The sequence below is a fragment of the Dipodomys merriami genome, unplaced genomic scaffold (assembly GCF_024711535.1).
Source record: "Dipodomys merriami isolate MVZ:Mamm:240054 unplaced genomic scaffold, mDipMer1.0.p SCAF_166, whole genome shotgun sequence".
Taxonomy (NCBI): Eukaryota; Metazoa; Chordata; class Mammalia; order Rodentia; family Heteromyidae; genus Dipodomys; species Dipodomys merriami.
In genome coordinates, this window is record NW_027203004.1 from 650,373 (window position 1) to 656,277 (window position 5,905).

The 5,905-nt window shown below is 40.7% G+C and overlaps 1 pseudogene; it reads left to right on the forward strand.

Moving 5' to 3' along the window:
• The first annotated feature begins 450 nt into the window (after positions 1-450).
• LOC138828869 (U6 spliceosomal RNA) lies at positions 451-549 on the forward strand (annotated as a pseudogene).
• The last annotated feature ends 5,356 nt before the right edge of the window (positions 550-5,905 follow it).

Consider the following 5,905-nt stretch of genomic DNA (forward strand, 5'->3'; position numbering starts at 1 on the left):
TCTGTTTGGTCTGATCCTACATGGAAGAAGGGTAAAGCATCAGGTAGACATTTGTGCCAATGAGACCGCATTTAGGAAAATTTCAGCTGCAGAAGTTTAGAAGTAGCTCTTAAGCAAGGCTTACTTTGAATCCGTTAGCTACACAGAGCAAACTCAGTTGAATAAATAAGTACTTGAAAAAGCCATCCTCTTTGGACCTAGCTAAAAATGCTTCAAAGTATGATTAAACTAAAATGAAAAAGATTTAAAATAGTCATTGACAAAAAAAATTACAAACGTGAGCAATCAACTGAACAATATAATTATTTTCAATTATACACAGAATTTTAGGGAAATATGATCAGTAGCATTGTTAGAAACAATAAGGTTTCCTTGTTACAAACAGGCACCCAAGGATATAATCCTGTATAAATATTGCATCATTAACTACCTAAATTTAGAGGACATTACATGCTTCAGCAGCACATGAACCCAAATTACACCAATACAGAGATTAACATGGCAATTGCAAAGGATGATATGAAAATCTGTGAATTATTCCAGATTTTTCATTCTTCAGAGGCAAGAAATGAAAAACAATTATTAAAAAGTTGATTACAAAATTACTAGTGTAACAATACATGTAATCCATATAAATAAAAGTTAGTTTGACATCAGTGTATTAAATCTTCACCTTAGAAAGGCCTTTACATAGCATAATCATTATAAAACTTTTAAAATTAGACAATTTTCATTTTATTCCAAAGAAATATACAATAAGGACCTAGTAAAAAAGGAATCTTAAACTGTTTTGGTATGGAATGCAATCGGAAAGGACACATTTATTAATGAACCTATATATTATAAAACAATGTAGAATTCAAAGTCTTATATATAGGAAAGAATAAAATAGATTATGGGCATTATACAAACAGAATACAGAATATTTTAAGGTATAATTTTTCACATAAGCACCAGAAATATCTTTAGTTCCTTTAGTACTCATTTCAACAGATAAATTAAAATTATTTCTGAATTAAAAAAAGCAAAAACTCGAGGGGGTCCAAGATGATGACGGGGAACTAGAGGAACGCCACAGCTCTCCCCAACCAAAAAGAGAGTTTGAGTTCCAACGTTTAATCTCCCCAAGAGACCGACAACAACAACAAAATCAACATCCAGAGAAAAACAGGAGTTGAAAAGAAGAATTTCACAATAGAGAAGCTTGAAGACGCCTCCCCCAACGTCTATTGGCCACAAAGCAGCGTGCCAAGCCATGGCCAGCCCGGCCTGGTGGGAGCTACCGGTGGCCCAGATACACAGGGAGTTGTCTGCAGATCATCCGCACCAAAGACCCCTGAGATATCAGTGTCAGACCGGCTGATCCTGACGAATGAAGAAACCTCAGAGCAGGGAACTTACACAAAGATCCCACCCCTTTCCCTCACTCTCCATTGGAGCAGAGAGGCTCCATCCCACTCAGCCCCATGGCAGGAACCTCAGAGATACATGAGATGCCCACAGAACACCAGAGCAGAAGAACTGAAAGGAAGTGGTGCTGATCCAGAGAGCGCAAACAGAGACAAACCCCAGCAATCAGAACCTGAACAGAGTCCCCTCCCCACCCCTCGGGTGGAGGCCAGAGGCCCATCCCGTGGAGCAGACCCAAACAGTGTCAATGGAGGCAGTGACAGAAAAGAAACACACAGAGCCACCACCTCTCAGCCTAGCCCACAACCACCTCAATTGAACTCTGACTGCAATGGCAACCAACAACAACCTACATCACACAGAAACAACTAGCTCCAGGGTGAGTACCCCGCAGGGGACAGTGTATTCCTCAAGGGAGACCAGAGCTGGTGGGAATCCCCAGACCCCCTACCCCAAAACACTCAGCTGGCCAGGCCAGAACAAGAGACACCCTGGAAGGAAGCTTAAATGCCCAAGCCTGGTACAGCACCACTGGGTCAAGAACCCAACGGTGGAAGAAATTTGAACTGTGCACTCCAAGCTGTGTAATCTAGGTGGGATACACAGCAGCACAGGTCCAACAGGTGTGCCCAGGCTGGGTCTGGGACCAGGCCTGGGGATCTGGAGCCTGAGCAACATAACCAACTCCTCCCAACTGAAATCAGATGCTGAGCATACGCCTCAGCAGAGGGGAGAAAAACAGGGAACTGCACTCCTGGTAATCATGCCTGTGACAGCAAAAGATGTGGGGGGTTCAGGACAAGAGAAGCCCAAACTCCACAGGAACCTGACCCATGTATTCTAGGCTAAGAATTGAACAACACAGGCCTCCAGCACCCGATAATAGTCAGGAGCTCAGGCTGGTAAGGTGATCAGCAGTACAGTGCTTGTCTTAGGTGCAAGAGGCCTTGGATCTGATTCCTCAGCAAAACATAAGCTGAAAGGGCCAGATGTGGTGCTATGGGTCAAATGGTAGGGTGCCAGCCTTGAGCTGAAGAGCTGAGGGACAGCACCCAAGACCAGAGTTCAAGCCCACAAATAGCCAAAAAAGTAAAACAAAACAAAACATCAGGAGACCATAGCAGACTCCAGCATCTGGGAGAGTACATCCAGCACATCCAAACTCGCCAAGAGCACCTGTAGGAACAAACAGGAGCAGTCTAGGCTGCTCAACCCTTCTAACGGCGGGAACTGCCAATGATCTACAGCAGAGAGCTGAGAATCCTGTGTGGGTCAGACAGCAGCTGGAGGTCGGCCCCCAACAGAACCGAGATCAGGTACAGACTCCCTCTACCAGCACAGAAACAGTAACCAAGCAAAGACAGACACCTATTGACCAAAACAAAATTTCAGATTAGTCTGCAATAATCCCTGAATAACCATGAGAAAATCACAGAGAAATATTACAAGGTTTATCAACAGCTAGGATAGCAAGCTATCTCTAAAAGCCAGCAGCAACCCAGGGGAGAGCCCCACTGGGAGCAAAGCAGGAATGGAAGACAAACACTACATCCAAGACATGCTGGAGGCAATGACTCAAGAAATAAAGTGAGAAATGGACCAGAATTTGAAAGAACACCAGGTCAAAATACCAAAAGAGGTGCAGGACATCAAACAGGAGATGCATGCAAAAATAGAGGTAGCACACACCTCACTAAGCCATGAGATAAGTGACAAAATAGAGGCAGTACACACCTCATTAAGAGGTGAGATTAGTATTTTGAAAACCAACATTGAATCCATTGAAATCAACAATGAGTCCATTTCCTCCATGCAAAACACAATGGAAGCCACAGTTAACAGAGTGAACAAAATGGAATACAGAAGACAGAATACATCAACTGGAACAAAAAATGACAGATATGGAAAATTCACTTCAATTATACCGAAGGGAAATTCAAGGGCAAGCAGATAGTGCCAAGAAAATTAACCTTCATATACGAAGGTGAGGAATATCAAAGCAAGGGAATGCAACACCTATTCCACAAGATAATCGGTGAAAATTTTCCCCATCTCAAAAAAGAACATCTTACCCACATAACAGAAGCATATAGAACACCTAACAAGCAGGATCCCAGGGGAAACACTTCTAGACACATTATAGTATAAATGATAGATCTGAATGATAAGGAAACAATCTTGCATGCAGCAAAAATGAAGAAGGAGCTATACTACTATAGGAAAAATATTAGAATCACTATAGATCTCTCCACACAAACACTGAATGCAAGAAAGGCCTGGGAAAGTACCACATGAGCCCTGAGAGCCAATAACTGCCAACCCAGACTGATATACTCAGAAAAGCTAGCATTCCCATTCGATGGAGAACTGAAAATTTTTAATAGCAAAGAAAAACTAAATTAATACATAAACATTAAGCCAGCGTTACAAAGACTACTAAGAGGTGGAACACAACCTGAGAAAAGCAACCAGGAACAGAGAACTGCACCCATACAGGCATTAATAGAAGTCTATCTGAGCAAGGACAGACGAAAGGAAAGAATAAAAACAGTGACCATAATGCATCTCTCTATACTATCTCTTAAGATTAACGGGCTTACTTCACCAATCAAAAGAAAAAGAACTGCAGTTTGGATCCTATAACATGACCCATCCATCTGTTGCCTTCAGGAGACCCACCTCTTAGCCAAACATGCAAACAAACTCAGAGTGAAGGGTTAGAAAAGGATCTACCAATCAAATGCCCCTCGTAAGAAAGCAGGCGTAGCAATCCTTATATCTGACAAAATAAACTTGTCATTAAAATCATTACAATGTCAAACCATCCCTGCATCTCTGGGATGAAGCCTACCTGGTCATAGTGTATGATTTTTTTAATGTGTTTCTGGATTCTTTTAGCTAGAATCTTAAGGATCTTTGCACCTGTGTTCATCAAGGAAATTGGCCTGTAATTCTCCTTTTTGGTTGGGTCTTTGCCTGGTTTGGGGATGAGTGTGATATTGGCTTCGTAGAATGAGTTTGGGATAGCTTCCTTTAGAGATTATAACTTTTGAAAATAGTCCATTAGGATTGTTTGGATATCTTGGGTACGTGTTATGATTTTTCCCGTGGCATCCCTAATCCTGTTACAATGGATTTCCTCTCTTCCTTTTTTAATTAATCTTGCAAACGGTCCATCAATTTTGTTTATTTTTTCAAAGAAGCAGCTTTTTGTTTGATTAATTTTGGCTGTAATGTTTTCATTTTCTAATTGGTTAATCTCTGCTCTTAATTTGGTTATCTGGCTCCGTCTAGTAACTTTAGGTTCCATTTTTTCTTGTTTTTCTAGCTGTTTTAATTGCAACATGAGAGTATTTACTTGGTCTGTCTCCATTTTCTTGATGTGGGCAATGAGGGCAATAAATTTGCCCCTCAGGACTGCTTTTGCTGTGTCCCACAAGTTCCTTTGTGAGATTTTTTTCATTTTCATTGAGTTGTAGGAAATGTTTTATTTCTTCTCTGATCTCTTCCATTACCCAGGCATTTGCTAAGGAGTGTGCTGTTCAATTTGCATGTATGAGAGAAACTTCTGCGGTATGCTTTGTTATTGAGAACTGGCTTGATTCCACTATGGTCAGATAGGATACAGGGGATTATGTCGTCCCTTTGTATTTGCTTAAGTTCCTTGCATGAACTATTATATGGTCTATTTTGGAGAAAGTTCCATGAGCTGCTGAGAAGAATGTGTACTGTGTTGGTTTACAGTGAAATACTCGGTAGATGTCAGTTAATTCCGCTTAAAGTATGGCCTCACTTAATTTGGTAGCTTCTTTGCCAATCCTCTGGTTGGTAGGCCTGTCCTTTGGTGAGAGCGGTGTGTTGAAGCCTCCTAGTATTATCGTATTGGGATCTATTTTATTCTGTAAGTCAATAAATATAATCCAACACATCAACAGAGCCAAAGTCAAGAATCACATGATTTTCGCCACAGATGCAGAAAAGGCCTTTAATAAAATTCAACATTCATTCATGCTAAAGGATCTGGAGAAAACAGAAATAGCAGGAACATTTCTTAAAACAATAAAACCATTTATGGCAGACCAATAGACAATATTATACTTAATGGGGAAAAGCTACAACCAATTCTTCTAAAATCAGGAAGAAGGCAAGGATGCCAACTGTCTCCACTGCTCTTCAATATAGTCCTGGAACCCTTAGCCAGCTCAATAAGGCAAGAAAAATACATGAAAGGGATCCACATAGGGAAAGAAGATGTTAAACTATTCCTTTTTTCAGACAACATGATACTATACTTTCATGATCCCAAAAACTCCATCCCCAAACTCTTAGAAAACATAAATCAATTCAGCAAAGTTGCAGGATACAAAATAAGCCCACAAAAATCAGGTGCCTTCCTGTACACTGACAATGTACAAGAAGAGAGGGAAATAAAGGGAGTAACCCTATTCACAATAACCTCCCCAAAAATAAAATATTTAGGAATTAACCTAACCAA